The sequence below is a fragment of the Orycteropus afer genome, unplaced genomic scaffold (assembly GCF_000298275.1).
Source record: "Orycteropus afer afer isolate SDZICR_OR568_19922 unplaced genomic scaffold, OryAfe1.0 scaffold00106, whole genome shotgun sequence".
Lineage (NCBI taxonomy): Eukaryota > Metazoa > Chordata > Mammalia > Tubulidentata > Orycteropodidae > Orycteropus > Orycteropus afer.
Window position 1 is genome coordinate 154,421 of NW_006921693.1, and position 16,818 is coordinate 171,238.

Here is a 16,818-nt window from a genome sequence, read left to right on the forward strand (position 1 = left end):
CAGACTGTGATGGAGTTCCTATGGGCCCAGAAGGTAGGTGTGAGTGGGGGATGGCTGCATCTCTGTTCACCAAGCGCGTGTGGGGTATAAGAATAATAAGAGGAATGTCATACCTTTTTAGTCTTGCAGGTCCCGAGTGCCCTTGGAGTTGCTGGAAAATAGAACGTGTTCTTAAGTCCCAGGAATCTGTGAGAGCGCTGTCTCTTTAAATATCCAAAATAGTCAAGCAGCTTTTTAAACCTTCAAAATGGTGGCACTCTCCGGACTGGCAAAAGTCCACAGCTCAGTCCGCCTTTCTCTTCACCTTCTCCATTTGTTCCCCAGCCACTGTGCACAGTTCTCCGTGCAGGCCCTGGCTAGCAGGGTGATTTTTAGGTTAATTATTAGGTCCTACCACCAGTCAGGAATCTCTGAGCTGTCTGTGCTGTCAGGATCACTCAGGATCGCTGCCAGACCACAACTCCATGTGTCTCCCTTTTTGGTATTTTCACGTAAATTCTTCTGCTAGTTGGGGTTTAGTCCACTTATATATCCTTCCCTTCAAGGCTCAGGGGTCCAAGATTATCTTCTGTGTCTGTGTTAGTTGTTTTCCCTTTTCTTTGTTGAAGAGGGTCTGTGCAGTCTTTCTGCCTAGCCCGCCATCTTGCTGGAACCTAGGATTAAGTTTTGAGGGAAGAATACCACAGGGGTAAAATATCCTTCTCGTCATAACATATCATGGGTTTAAGCTATCATCATGATTTATTCTTGATCATTTGATTAAGGTGGCATCTGCCTGGTTTCTCCACTATAAAATAAACTGTTTTTCTGTTACCATATTGTATTCTTTGAGAGTGAGCCACTGAGTCCATCCCCCACTCAAAGGACGAGTATTCATGCTCTACTTCCTAGAAGGAGGAGGCTGTGTTTAGTATGCTTTTTCATTATAGCAGTCCATGCTCTATGTGCTTTTCAGTAATTTGTTGTTTTCCTCTTAATAATATAGCATGAATGGATTTCTATGCCAAGTATTTCTTTACAAGAGGACTTTTAGTACCTGCTGAATATAATACACACATATGAAAAAATACACAAAACAAATTTAAATAATTAAGAGAGTATATATATGTGTAACTCTATGCATTCTTACAGTATTAGATAATAAAGTCAATCTCTCTCTCTCTCTCTCTCTCTCTTTTTTTTTTTGAAGGGGCCAAACCAAAAACCAAACTCACTAACTCACTGCCATCGAGTCACTACAACTCATAGCAATCCTTGTTGTGTCTCCAAGGCCGTAGATCTTTAGAAGCAGACTGCCTCATCTTTCTTTTGTGATGTGTCTCGTGGGTTTGAACCACCGAACTTTTGGTTACCAGCCAAATGCATTAATCACTACACCACCAGAGCTCCTTTTTGAAGAGGCAGTAGGTGGTTTATTTACCACCACCATGGGAATCTTAGTCTACATGCACTTGGTGAGACTCTTTAAAATTTTTTAATTTTTAAAAATATTTTATTGTATTTTAGGTGAATGTTTACATAGCAAATTAGGTTTCCATTTAACAATTTTTATACAACTTGTTCCATGACATTGATTACATTTTTCACGAAGTGTCAACATTCTCATGATTTCTATTCTCTGTGTTCTAGTGTCCCTGGCTCTCCTTCACTTCTCATCTTTGTTTTAGGGTAAATGTTAACCGTTTGGGCTCATACTTGTTATGTTGTCATGTGCTGTCGAGTCAGACCGACTCACAGTGACCCCTCCTTGGGTTTCTGAGGTGGTATCACTATGGAAGTAGATTGCCCAACCTTCCCTCTGAGGAGTAGCTGGTGAGTTTGAACTGCCAGCCTTTGGGTTAGCAGTCAAGTGCCTTAGGCACTATGCTACCAGAGTTGATTAATTTAAGGGAGCACAGTATTCACAAGTGTTATTGTTTATTTTATAAGCTAATCTTATTTGGATGAAAGGTGACCACCAGAAGTGGCTTCAGTTCCAATTTCAGAGGGGTTTTGTAGGGTGATGATCTCTGGAGTTCTTCTAGTCTCTCTTAGTCCAGTATGTCTGACCTTTTTTTAGGAATTCGAGTTTAATTCTACAGTTTTCTTCCATTCTAGCTGGGGCCTTCTCTTATGGTCCTGGTGAGAACAGTCGTTAGCGGTTATTGGGCATCATCCAGTTTTCCCGGTCCTAGGCTGGAAGAAGCTGGAGATCTCATGGATCTCCTGTAGACTAATTTCTTCCTTGAGTCTTTGGTTTTCTTTACTCTCCTTTGCTCCAGGTGAGAAAAGAACAATAGTTGTATCTTGGATGGCTGCTTGCAAGCTTTTAAGACCCCAGACATTGCTTACCAAGCTAGGATGTAGAATATTATCTTTATGAATTACGTTAAGCCAGTTGACTGAGTTGTGTCGCAAGACTATGATCCTAAGCCTTTAAACACAGTGAACCAGTCCCATAAAGTGTTAGGTTATGCTGTAACTCTGCCCCCTGTGAGGTTTAAGATGTATATACATGTATTTGCAGTGCACATAAGCATATATATATACATCTGCCTGCAGATATCCATGTACTTGCATAGTCATATACTTACATGTGCCTCCTTATACACATATATGTATCTATGTCATCCTATGTAACCACATTTATTGGTTATTATTGTTGCAAAATTGTATGTTATAGTATTTACCAAAATTGTCCCTATTCTCACATGCTTCTTTTCCTAGTGTCTTCATTTACCTTCATTCACAAGTTGTGCAGAGTTCACTCATGTTGTATATTGCCTTTCCCGTCATCAACAATAACAAGTGTCAACTATCTAGAAAGTAATTCCCTCTCCCCCTCCCATCCCTTGTAACTATCAAAGATTGTTGCTTTGTTTGTGTATACCTGTGCTTGGCTTTTTAATAAAAGTGATACCATACAATACTTGTGCTTTTGTGATTGACTTATTTCACTCTGCATAATATCTTCCAGATTTATCCATGTTGTAAGATGTTTTCTGGCCTCCTCAGTATTCTTTATAGTTGCATAGTATTCCATTGTACATATGTACTACAACTTGTTAATCCATTCATCCATTGATGGGCACTTAGATTGCTTCCATCTTTTTGTATTAGAAAGAATAGTGCAGTGAAGTAGGTGTGCGTATGCCTATTTGTGTCACTGCTTTTCTTCATCCTGGATGTGTACTAGGGGTGGGATTGTATTTCTACTTCTAGCTTTTGAGGAGGCACCATACTGGTTTTCTATGTATTTTCAAGATTAGACCTTTAACAGATATGTCTTTGCCAAAGATTTCTCCCCAGTTGGTAGGCTCTCTTTTTACTCTCTTGATAAAGACTTGATGAGTATAGGTATTTTCTCAGAAGTCTCAGTTATCTAATTTATCTTCTGTCATCCATGTGTTTTTAGTTTTATTTGATGGGCTATTTATACTAAAAAATAGGTCTCCTAATTTTGACTCTATGTTATCTGCCAGGAACTTTTTAAGTTTAGCTTTAACATTTAAGTCTGAGCCATTTTGAGTTAGTTTTTGTGCATAGTATGAGGTATGGATCCTGATTCATTTTTCTGCATATGGTTATCCAGTTTTGCCAGTATGACTTGTGAAAGAGACTGTGTCTTCCTCATTGAAGGGACTTTGATTCTTTGTCAAAGACACATGTAAATCCTGTAGATACATGGATTTACTTCAAGGTTCTAAATTCTCTTCCATTGGTCTATGTCATTGTACCAGTACCAGGCTTTTTTGATTACTGTGGTTGTATAGTAAATTTTGAGATCAGAGAGTGAGAGGCCTCCTATTTGTTCTATTTTAATATCACTTTAGCTATTCGGGGCTTCTTTCCTTTCCATATAGTTGGAGATCAGTTTTTCCATTTTGTTGAAGAATGTTGGAATTTGAACCAGAAGTGCATTACATATGTAGATCACTTTTGGTAGCCTTGACATTTTCACAATGTTAAGTCTTCCAATCCATGAACATGGCATGTGTTTCCATTTGTTTAGGTCCCTTTTAGTTTCTTGCAGTAGTGTTTTATAATTTTCCTGTATAAGTCATTTATGTCCCTGGTTAGGTTCATACGTAAGTGTTTTATCCTTTTGGGGGCTATTGTAAAAGGTACTGTTTTCTTGATTTCCTTCTCAGAGTCCTCCTTGTTAATGTCCAAAAAAACCCAAACCCAATGTCATCGAGTTGATTCTGACTCATAGTGACCCCCATTGGGTTTCTGAAGTGGTAAATCTTTACAGAACTTTTTGATTGCCCTGTCTTCCTTCTGTGGAGTGGCTGGTGGGTTTGAACCTCCAACCTTCTGGTTAGCAGTGAAATGCCTTAGGCACTGCACCACTAGAGCTCCTTAGTGTAGAGGAACCCAAATTGACTTCTCTATGTTGGTCTTGTATTTTGTCACTTTGCTGAATCCTTCTATTAGTTCCAGAAACTTTCTTGTGGAGTCTCTGGGATATTTTATGTAAAGGATCATGTCATCTGCATATAAGGATAGTTTCACTTCTTCCTTTCCAATTTGTGTACCCTCTATTTCCCTTTCTTGTCTTATTACTCTGGCTAGAACTTCTAGTATAATACTGAATACCAAAAAACCAAAGCAAACCCTCTGTCATTGAGTCAATTCTGACTGATAGAATCCCTCATTGGTTTTCCAAGGTTGTAACTCTTTACAGAAATAGATTGCTCCATCTTCCTTCTGTGGATTGGCTGGTGGGTTTGAATGCCAACCTTCTGGTTAGCACTCAAATGCCTTAGGGACTGCACCACCATAGGTCCATCAATATTGAATAGGACTGTGATAAAATGTATCCTTGTCTCATTCCAGTTCTCAAGGAGAGTGTGCTCAATCTTTCTCCACTGAGAGTATTGTTGATTTTTGGTTTTGCATGTATAACCTTAATTATGAAGAAGAATGAGGCATCAGAACTGGAGAAAGACTCAACAACAACCTGAGATATGCAGATAATACAATACTGCTTGCTGAAAGTGAAGAGCACTTGAAGAATTTCTCTCCTATTCCTATATTGCTGAGAGTTTTTATCAGGAGCGGGTGTTGGATTTTATCAAATGCCTTTTCTGTATTGACTGGGATGATCATGTGATCTTTACCTTTGTTTTGTTTCTGTGGTGAGTTACATTGATTGACTTTCTCTAATGTTTGAACTATCCTTGCATCCCTGGTATAAATTCCACTTGATCATGATGTATTATTGTAATTCTGTTTTCATATGCTGTTGAATTCTGTTTGCTAGAATTTTGTTGAGAATTTTTGTGTCTATATTCATGAGAGATAGTAGTCTGTAATTTTATTTTTTAGTGGTATCTTTTCTTTGCTTTATTATCAGGGTTATGCTGGCTTCACAGAATGAGGAACTATTTCACCCTTTCCTATGTTCAGGAATAGCTTAAATAGAATTGGTATGAACTCTTCTCTGAATGTCTAGTAGAATTTGCCAGTAAGCTGCCTGGGCTGGGGCATTTGTTGTTGTTTCTGTTGTTTATTGGGAGTTCTTTATTTTTAATGATCTCTTTAATTTATTCTTTTGTTATGAGTCTGTTCAAATTTTCTACTTCTTTCTGTATTAGTTTAGGTGAACAGTGTGTTTCTAGAACTTTATTTCTCTTGTTGTTGCTGTTAGGTGCTGTCGAGTCAGTTCTGACGCATAGCAGCCCTGTCTACAACAGAGTGGAACACTGCCTATCCTGTGCCATCCTCACAATTGTTGCCATACCTCAGCCCATCATCGTGGCCACTGTGTCAGGCTATCCTGTTGAGGGTCTTCCCTGTTTTTGCTGACCCTCTACTTTAACTTGTATGATATCCCTCTCCAGGAATTGGTCCCTTCTGGCAACATGACCAAAGTATGAGAGATAAAGTCTGGCCATTTTTGCTTTTAAGTAGCATTCTGGGTGTGCTCCCTCCAAGACAGCAGTCCACCATGGATTCAATATTCTTCTCCAACACCAGATCTCAAATGCATCAATTCTTCTATGGTCTTCTTTGTAAATTGTCCAGCTCTCTCACATGCTATTGAAAATACCATGACTTAGGTCAAGTACACCTTGGTCTTCAAAGTGACATCTTTGCTCCTTAACACTTTAAAGAGATCTTTTGCAGCAGATTTGCCCAATGTAAAATGTCATTTCATTTCTTGACTGCTGCTTCCATGGGCGTTGATTGTGGATCCAAGTAAAAGGAAATCCTTGACAACTTCAGTCTTTTCTCCACTTATCATGATGTTGCTTGTTAGTCCAGTTGTGAGGATTTCTTCCTGTATGTTGAAGTACAATCCATACTGAAGTCTGTAGTCTCTGATCTTTGTCAGTAAGTGCTTCAAGTGCTCTTCACTTTCAGCAAGCAAAGTTGTATTATCTGCGTATCTCAGGTTGTTGTTGAGTCTTCCTCCAATTCTGATGCCTCATTCTTCTTCATATAGTCCAGCTTCTCTCATTATTTTCTCAGTATAGATATTAAATAAGTATGGTGAAAGGATACAATCTTGACACATCCTTTCATGATTTTAAACCTTATAGTATCCCTTTGTTCTGTTTGAACAACTGCCTCTTGGTCTATGTATAGTTTCTTTATGAGCACAATTAAGTGTTCTGGAATTCCCATTCTTTGCAAAGTTATCCATAATTTGTCATGATCCACACAGTTGAATACTTTTGTGGTCAGTAGAACACATCTTTCTGGTATTCTTTGCTTTCACCAAGATCCATCTGATATCAGCAATGATACCCTTCATTTTTCACCTCCTCTTCTGAATCTGGCTTAAATTTCTCACAGTTCCCTATCAATATACTGCTGCAACCATTTTTGAATTATCTGTAGCAAAATTTTACTTACATGTGATGTTAATGATATTGTTTGAAAATTTCTGCATTCTGTTGGATCACCTTTCTTTGGAATGGGCACAAATATGGATCTCTTCCAGTAGGTTGCCCGATTGGCTGTCTTCCAAATTTCTTGGCATAAACGAGTGAGCACCTCCAGCATGCATCCATTTGTTGAAACATGTCAGAGGGTTATTCCGTCAGTTACTGGAGCCTTGTTTTTCACCAATTCCTTCATTGCAGCTAGGACTTCTTCCTTAAGTACCATTGGTTCTTGATCATATGCTACCTCCTGAAATGGTTGAATGTCAGTCACTTCTTTTTGGTATAGTGACTCTGTATTCTTCTTTGGATGCTTCCTGCATCGTTCAATATTTTGCCCATAGAATCCTTCAGTATTACAACTTGAGGCTTGAATTTTTTTCTTTGATTCTTTCAGCTTGAGAAGTGCTGAGTGTGCTCTTCCCTTTTGATTTTCTAACTCTAGGTGTTTGAACATTTCATTATAATACTTTACTTTGTCTTCTCAAGCTGCCCTTTGGAATCTTCTGTTTAGCACTTTTACTTCATAATTTCTGTTAGGTTTTCAAATTTGTGGGAGAATAATCTTGCATAGTATTCTATTATGGCCCTTTTTATCTCAGTTGGGTCTGTTGTAATGTCACCCATCTCATTCTTATTTGGTTATTTGTATTTTATTATTTTTCCTTTGTCAGTATGTCTAGTAATTTGTCAATTTTGTTGATTCTCTCAAGGAACCAACTTCTAGACTTGTTGATTGTTTCTTTTGTTTTCTATTTCATTTATTTCTGCTCTGATCTTTATTATTTCCTTTTTTTTTTTCTGGTGACTGGATTTCTTTTGCTGTTCCTTTTCTATTTGTTTGAATTGTAGGGATAAACTATTGATTTTGGCTCTTTCTTCTTTTTCTGTTGCGTGCATTTATTGCTATAAAAATTCCTATGAGTGCTGCTTTTACTGTGTCCCAAAGGTTTTGGAATATTGTGTTTTCATTGTCATTTTATTTTCAAAACTAAAACCAAACTCACTGCCATCTAATCACTTCTACTCATAGCAACCCCCATTGGGTTTCCAAGGCTGTAAATCTTTATGGAAGCAGATTGCCTCATCTTTCTTCCACAGACTGACTGGTGGGTTCAAACCACCAACCTTTTGGTTACCAGCCAAAATGCTTTAACTGTTACACCACCTGAGCTCCTTCATTTGATTCTAGGAATTCTTAAATTTCATTTTTAGTTTCTTCTATTACCAAGTAATTTTTAAATAACATATTATTGTTTCTATATATTGTTTTTTTTATTTCTCCTTTTCCCTTCTGCTGTTGATTTCCAGTTGTATACCATTATGATCAGAGAGGATGCTTTATATTATTTGTATGTTTTTGAACTTATTAAAGATTGTTTGTTGCCTAATATATGACCTGTTCTAGAGAATGATCCATGTACTTTGGAGAAAAGTGTACTGTACTGCTGTTGAGTGGTGTGTTTTGCATATGTCTATGAAGACGAGTTGGTTGATTGTGTTATTTCCATCATCTGTTTCTTTGCAGTTTGGTCTCTTGTTGAAAGTGGTGTGTTCAAGTCTCCTTCTATCATTGTTGAATTGTCTATTTCTCTTGTCATTTATGTTAGAGTTTGTTTTATGTATTTTGGAGCTCTGTGATTGGGTACATAAATATTTATTTTGGTTATGTCCTCTTGGAGATTGACCCCTTAATTGCTATATGCTGCTCTTCCTTATCTCTTATGAGTTTGATTTAAAGTTGTTTTTCCTGAGATTAATATTGCCACTTCTGCTCTTATTTGATAACTGAAATACTTGCATGAAATATTTTTCTCTATCCTTTGATTTTTAGCCTGATTATGTCTTTGTGTCTAAGGTGTGTCTTTTATAGGCAATATATTGATGAGTCATTTTTTTTTTTTAAGTCCATTCTGCCATGCTCTATCTCTTGATTGGTGCATTTAAATAATTAACATTCAGTTTGATTATCTATAAGTATGAATTTACTGCTTCCATTTTGTTATGCTTGTATTGTGGTGGTCAGGTTTCTTTTTCCACTTAATTTTCTGTCCTGAGTTATTTTTGTTCATGAATTTTTGTTTTGTTTCCTTTGTTGTTTTTGATTTTATGTTTGCTGAGTATTTTTTTCTTTCTTTTTTTTTTTGGTGAGTAGATTTATTAATATTCTTTGTGTTTACTCTGGATTTTGCTTTTCTCTTTTTAAGTTTAAAACGGTCTGTTGTATCTTGATATCACTTTGATTTCCTCTCCATTGGAAAATTCTATAACTACATCATTTATTCCTTCATTTTGTTTTGAAGTTGACATAATTTACAGCTTGACATCTCTGGTTCCCTATTTTTAGTTCTGAAGCTTTGTTTTACATTTGAGAATTCTTTGTTTGGGTTGGTATCTGAGTGATGCTGTCTTATGTCTTAATCTTGTGTGATTGTCTAATGTCATTGGTTCTCTGTCTGAAGGCTGCCTTTAATATATATTTTTTTAAGGTTGGCCTGGTTTTTAAAATTTCCTTTAATTTCTGTTTATTGGGGAATGTCCTAGTTTCACCATCATATTAAAAAAGATAGTTTTGCTGGATGTATGATTCTCGTTGGCAATTCCTTTCTTGAAGAGTTTTATATATGTCATACCACTTCCTTCTTGCCTGCATGGTTTCTTCTGAGAAGTCAATGTTTAGTCTTATTGGTGTCCTTTTCTAAGTGATATTTCATTTTTCCTGAGCTGTTCTTAGAATTCTTTCTTTGTCTTTGAATTTGGAAAGTTTGATTATAATATGTCTTGGTGACTCTTGGGATCTATCCTGTATGGGGTTTGTTGAGCTTCTTGGATGGACACTGCGAAAGGGGCAAGGAGTGGGATCTTCTGACCTCCTCTAATTCCAGAAGAGGGAGACAGAATCACCATCAGCAGCCAAAGGCCTGTTCTTATGAGCTCAGACATGCCACAACCCTCCAGCCCTCTTACCAACCTTTACACCAACCATCCCTCCCATGGCACCCACTATCTTTCAGCTGGGTTTGATAATTTTCTGCAGTGGCCATACAGAACTCACAGATTATGGGGTTTATGAGGGAAACATCAGGCTACAGTTCAAATTCAGGAACATGCTCAGTCTCTTTCAGCTAGCAGTCTCTTTCAGCCAGCTCTCTCTCTCTCTCTCTCTCTCTCTCTCTCTCTCAGCAGCATGTCTCTGTCAGCTGGCAATCATAGATTCCTTCTGCTTCTAGGAGGACTCATTTTGAACCTGGAAGAGTGGCAAAAGCGACCAATCCCAACATCAGAGTTCTACGTACCTGAGAGAAAGTGAACTTTCCCCAATTACTTCATGCTGCACTAACAGAAATACTCCAGGTGGATGATTTTAACAATCAAGAGTTTAAATTGCATGGTCCCACCCAGTAATCTGATGGGAGTTACAAAGACTATGGCTAGAAAAGCCATACCATGTAATTTACTACATTGCAGGCACTTTCTTGTCTTTATGATATTAGGGAAGTTTACTGTCAATAACTCTTCAAAAATTCTCTCTGTACTTTTGTTTGTTTGTTTGTTTTTTTTCTCCTTCTCTTCTGGGTTTCCAATTACTTGTGATTTTTTTTCTCTTGATAGTGTCCCATATAACACTTATGCTTCTTTTTTTATCATTTGTTTTTTCTGATTGCTCCTCAAACAGGTTAGTGTCAAGCAATTTTCCTTTATTTTGCTGATTCTTTCTTCTATTGTTTCAATTCTACATCTATGTTCCTCCACTGATTTATCTATTTCTGATAGTTTATTTTTAATTTTCCAGTTGCTGTTTCTGTATGGTTTCTAATTTTCTATTTATTTTGTTGTGTTGCTCTTCTGACTTCTTCTTGGCTTTTATCTGTGTTTTCCTTGATCTCTTTGAGGATCCTATATATGTCTGTTGAATTTTTTATTAGGTAGTTCTATTACCATTGCTTCCTCAGGAAGCTTTTATGCCCCTTTACTCTGATCACTTCTTTGGGCCATCTTATCCTGTTTTTTTGTATGATTTATTATTGTCTGTAGTCTCTAAAGCATTGAAGTGTTAGTTAATTTACTTATATGTTTCTTATCGATTGTATATGTGTTTGTTTTGTGTTGATTTTTTGTTTGTTTGTTTCATTTTGGTGCATACAGAGCTTTGTTTCTTCTCTTTCTCTTCAGAATGACTTTCTTCTTTTGTATTATTTTAGTTCTTGTTGCTTTGTGATTCTAGTCTATGTGTGACTTTGGTGGTATCTGTTGACTGGGCATGGTTTCCTCTCACTGGTGAACATGGTGGGTCTCACACATATGTAGTCTTTTGTGGATAGGGTTGTATGTCATCCATTGTTGAGTGGCAATGGGAGAACAAGGTCTTTCCCTGAAATTGGATGACAAATGTTGAGTGGTCAGGATGCCTTCACAGACCTTATGGGACCATAAGATCCTTCTAGGTTGATGTTAGCAGTTAGTGAATTTTCTGGTGGTCAGGGCAGGAAATCACTCTATCTGCTGTAAGGGAGTGCTAGTCAAATGGATGGAGTAGACCTGGTGTTTGTGCATGAATTTGCATTTCAGTAGGTGGTGGGGTATCAAGGGATTTCAGTGCAAGTGCAGGTGGCCTGCAGAACTGTCTGGGTGTGGGATGTGTGATGTTGCTTTCAGGTGGACAGTGGATGTGTGTACTAAGATCTTCTGCTCATCATTTGGCTGAGGTGCAGATGGTGCTGTCAGGATGTGACTGGTGGTGTTGCTGAGGTGATGTATCTGTCTGGCAGGTCACTAGAATGTGGATGCAGGAAGTGCTCTCCTCAGTTGGGTGGTTAGGGTGAGAATGCATGCATCATCATTTGGATGGGCCAGGCTTGCACTTCCCAGAGAGGACAGGGCCACGCTTGAGTTCAAAATTTGAGTTACCATCGCCTAAGGAAGAAGATGGAGGCTGTGGTCAGGCTTGCAAGTGCATGTGTGAGTAGCCTGGACCTCCTGGAGGATTTGGTGGGCAGGGGTGGGCTTGGGTGCAAAAGTGTGAGCAGTTTGCACCTCAGGAAAGGGGTGGAGAATATGGCTGGGTTTGCAAGTCATCACAGGCTTTCTGTGCCTGAGGGAAGGGGTGGTATATGGGCAGGTTTACACATCTCGGCTCTGTCTGCCTGAACCTCAGGGTACCCACTAATGCAGATGGCAGGCTGGGTGACTGCTTGCACAGGGGGAGGGGACTCTAGTTGTTACTCGGTGGGTTGACTTTTTACTGGGTGGCTCCTATACAAATGTCCAGTGTCTCCACTGACAAGCAGTTCCTTCACTAATACCTCCCTCTTTCTTGTGCACACCAGAGGGGCTGGAGATCTCACTTGCCCCTGGATTCCTCCACTTTGCTCCCCTGCAATTGTGTATTCCCTGTCTATACTTTCACCTTCACCATGGCCCAGATAACTCAGTCTATTTCACTTACTTTACAGGCATTGCCCTGTGGTTCTCTGGTTTCAAAGCTATATCACTTTTATACTCCCCTCTGCCGAGGGTGCCCTTCCCTGGCCCAGTCCTGTTCACCTTGTCATTTCTTTCTGGGGTTGTTTGCACAGAATCTCTGCTACCAGCTGAGCTCTCCTTGCAGTTTCTTTCCTGGGATCCTAACACCAAGTGGTTGTTTGACCCTTGTTCTGGTTACCAAATACCATTCTGACAAGAATATACCACAAATGGGATGGTCTTAACAAACAGGAGTTTATTCTCTTACAGTTTGGTACCTTTAAGTCCAAGTTCAAGGTGTCAGGCTCTCGGTACTGGGTGAAACCCCCTCAGCCTTGGGCTTCAGCTCTGCCTCCAGCTCCCGGCCCACTGAAGCTAGAGGGTTTTCTTCACTTAGACAGCTGTTGGCTGCTGAGGCTGCTGGGTGCAGGGTTGACAAGTAAAAAGGCACAGTCCCTATGTTACCAAACCACATGGCAGGCCATTAATTCAAATCCATTGTAAGTCCCAAGGTTGGCAGAGCATGGCAGGCTGCTGAACAATGACACGGCTACATGTGGGGTCCCAGTGTGCCATAAGCTAGAGACCATTCCCCAAGGCTTCTCCTTAAATACAGAAAGCAGACCACATTCCTAAGGCAGCTACACAGCTGCTCACAGTAGATTCCACCATGGAGATGATTACCAGTCTCATCATGGGGAATACTACATCCAGTTGCCCAGCCATTCAACCAGGTCCAGCCAAGTTGACACACAAACCGAACTACTACAACCCTGTTCCAAAATGCTCATGCTGCGATATGTTGGCAGACAGGGCATCTTTGATCCATGAATCTGTTTTTCTGCTACCATTGTTCTGCCTCTTTTTCCAGTCAATGCTTGGTCTGGTTCTTCAGTGCTCTGTTTGATGCTCTGGGACCTGAGGTCATTTTTCTGCATCTATTTTACCTACTTTCTCAAGTCTTTGTTGTTGGGTGTTACAGTGCATGCATTTAAGGTGTCATATTGACAGAAAGTTGAAAATCAGTCTCTTTTGCTGACTATCTCTGCCTCAAATATCCCCTTAAATCTACCCTGAATTCCTTCTAGATCACCTCCATTTCCATCATGGGAGGAGGTAACTATTATCCTGGCTTAAATGATAATCACTTTTCCATTATTCATTCTTTTTTCTTTTTTAATTTTTATTGTGATTTAGGTGAAAATTTATGGAGCAAATTCATTTCCCATACAGAAGTTCATACACATTTTGTTTCATGACATTGACTTCAATTCCCCACAGTGTAACAGCTGTCTTCTCACTTCCTCCCTGTAGTTATCTCTTCTCTGTGTCCTTCTTTCCTTTGCATTCCTGCCCCCTGAGCTATCTCCCTGTGCAAATACTGCCCTACTGTTCTCCCACAATTGATCAGTTGTTCTAAGGAGTGTATCTACCTGATGTAAATTTTCACCCTATATGCCTGTCTGTTGTTTGGCTGGAAGCTACAGGAGTGAGTTCAGTTCAGGACCTGAAGGGTAACTAGTGGCCATAGTCTCAGGGGTCTCACTCAGCTCTATCAGACCAGGAAACCTGTTTTTTTTTTTTTTTAAATGATTTTGAGTTTTGTTCCACATTTTTCTCCCACTCTATCCAGGATCTCCTGTACCAATCTCTTTCCAAGTGGTTGACAGTAGTTGTTGTTGTTGTTGTTGTTATGTGCCGTCGAGTCGGCCCCGACTCATAGCGACCCCTCCTTGGGTTTCCGAGGCAGTATCACTACGGAAGTAGGATTGCCCAACCTTCCTTCCGAGGAGTGGCTGGTGGGTTTGAACCGCCAGCCTTCTGGTTAGCAGGCAAGTATCTTAGCCACTATGCTACCAGAGCTCCTTGACAGTAGTAGCCAGGTACTATCTAGTTCTTCTGGTCTCATGGTCATATAGGCTGAGGATCACATGGGTTACTAATTCCTTAGACTAATTGTTTCCATGCATCTTTGGTTTTCTTCTTTCTTCTTTGCTCTGGGTAGGGAGAGACCCATTGTTACATCTAGATGGCTGTTTGCAAGGTTTTAAGACCCCAGTTGCTACTCACCAAAGTAAGATGTAGAATAGTGTTTTTGTGTCATATGTTATTCCAATTGAGCTTGATGTCTCCTGTGACCATGATCCTGAGCCTACAGGTCCAACTATGTGCTCCCTCAGGATGGTTGGCTGTGGCTAAGAAGATATCATAACTTTGCCCCTTGTTAACTCTATAACATATTTAGACATTCTTATAGCACATACAAATACATATGTAGAAATATTACCTTGTATATAGTCATGGGTATATTCCCTGTTGCCTAGACATACCTGATTATTCAGACTGTCTACCCATGTATTTACCCATAGATTAATGTTTGTTATCACTGACACCACAGTATTGTATATATAAAAGGGTTTATTTTTGTTGTCTGTACTTCCTGTGTACCTCTCTGTGTTTTCCTCTTCCTCATTGCCACTGTGTTGATCACTCAGTCTTGGTACATTGCCCTTCCCTTCATCCACATCAATACTTATCTCTACCTGTCTAGCAGTATTCCCTTCCCTCCCCTTCCATCCCTGGTAACCAACAAAGAAAGTTTCCTTCCATATATAAACCTTTCCTTGACTTTTTACAATAGTGAACTAATACATTTTTGATCCTTCTGTGATTGACTTATTTCACTCAGCATAATGTCCTCCAAGTTCATTCGCATTATGCAGTGTTTCACAGATTCTATCTACATTTATTCTTTAGTATTGCATAGTATTCCACTGTGTGTATGTGTCATAGTTTGGTTATCCATTCTTCTGTTGAAGGACATTTATGTTGTTTCCATCTTTTGGCTATTGTGAATAGTGCTACAATGAACTTGAGTGTGCATATATCTGTTTGTGTCCTGGCTTTCACTTCTTTAGGATATATACCTAGTAACAGGATTGCTAGATCAAATGGTATTTCTGTTTCCAATCTCTTAAGGAATTGCCATATTGATTTACATAGTGGTTGTATCATTTTACAGTCCCATCAGCAGTGTATGAGAGTCTCAATCTCTCCACATTCTTGCCAGCGTTTGTTATTTTCTGTCTTGTTGAACTTTGCTATTAGTGCTGGGGTGTGATGGTATCTCATGGTTGTTTTGATTTGTATTTCTCTAATGATGAATGGGGAGCTCTGGTAGCATAGTACCTAAGGCACTTGACTGCTAGCCAGAAGGCTGGCGGTTCAAACCTACCAGCCACTCCTCGGAAGGAAGGTTGGGCAATCTACTTCCATAGTGATATTGCCTTGGAAACCCCAGGAGGGGTCGCTATGAGTCGGGTCCGACTCGACGGCACATAACAACAACAACAACAACGATGATGAATGATCATGAATATTTCTTCATGTGTTTGTTGGTGGCCTGAATATGTTCTTTGGTGAGTGTCTATTCCTGTGTTCTGCCCATTTTTTAATTGAATTTTTTATCTTTCTGATGGTGAGGTGATGGAGTTTTCTATAAATTTTAGAAATAAGTCCCTTGCCTGGTATGTCATTGCTGAATGTTTTCCCCCAAACTGTAGGTTCTCTTTTTATTATTTTGGATAAGTCTTTTAAAGCATATAACATTTTAATTTTTAGAAGGTCCCACTTATCTAGTTTATCTTCTGCTGTTTGTGCATTTTGGGTTATGCTTGGTAATTTATTTATGGCATAAATTAGCATCCTTATACTTGCCCCAATTTTTTTCCTTGATGAACTTTATAGTTTTAGATTTCTCAACTTTCTCATTTGTTATCTTAATAATTATAAAATGATCCATGCTCATGGTAAAATAGCTAACCAATATAGAAATTTATCAAGTAAATATTTAAAATCTCTGCCACCACTTGTTCTCTTTCCAGAGGCAGCCATTGTTAACAGTGTTGTATATATCTGACTCTTTCTGCACCTATGACATGTACTGTGCAGGACAGTAGGCACTGGCCCCATGTGGCTGTTGAGCATTAGAAATGTGACTAGTATGAATGAAGAATTGAATTGTACATTTTATTTAACTTCAGTTCATTAAACTTTAAATTTAAATAGGCACACATGGCTGGTGGCTACCATATTGAACAACAAAATTCTATACTTTTTGAAACACTTTCGCATACCAGTGCACTGGATCCTCACAACATCTTACACATGAGATGGTGTACATCACAGTGAGACAAAGAACAGGCATGAGGCTGCCCAGCTGGCAGTGACACAGATCTCTTCTTGACCTCATGCTCATGGCTGTTTCCACACGACCCCTCTAGACATAATCACCCTCACCGCAAAGTTCCACTGTACATGCCATTTTTTTTTTTTTTTAGCGTCTGTTTCACCTTACAGTCTCAGCTGGAACCTGAGCAGCCCACTCAGGGTTCTGTGTGGTTTATTTCAAAACAGGTGGGGTAAGGGCCCTTCCCCAATGACCTTTTCTCTCTAGATCTGTGTTTCCATGCAGCTATTTTTG